Raw genomic sequence first — 303 nt, forward strand, 5'->3', positions numbered from 1 at the left:
CCACATTTTAGTGTAAAAAATTATGTCTACTGAAATATAGCACAAAATATATTTTGATTTTTTTATTCTTCCAAATAGTTTTTGGTTGCATGTATCCTAATACAATTGGTAAATTCGAGACACAGTTTACACCAATCTTTAAAAATAACTGCAGTATGGTCAAGATACATGTTATTTGTTTCTTATAAATTTGATATATGTTATGGAAAATAGTGATAATAGCAAAACATTGTAATTACTGTAGATAAGAGCTCAAATTATATCACATTATTCATAAGATATAGCAAGAAGTTTCCCATTTAC

The sequence above is a fragment of the Penaeus monodon genome, chromosome 30 (assembly GCF_015228065.2).
Source record: "Penaeus monodon isolate SGIC_2016 chromosome 30, NSTDA_Pmon_1, whole genome shotgun sequence".
NCBI classification, from domain to species: domain Eukaryota; kingdom Metazoa; phylum Arthropoda; class Malacostraca; order Decapoda; family Penaeidae; genus Penaeus; species Penaeus monodon.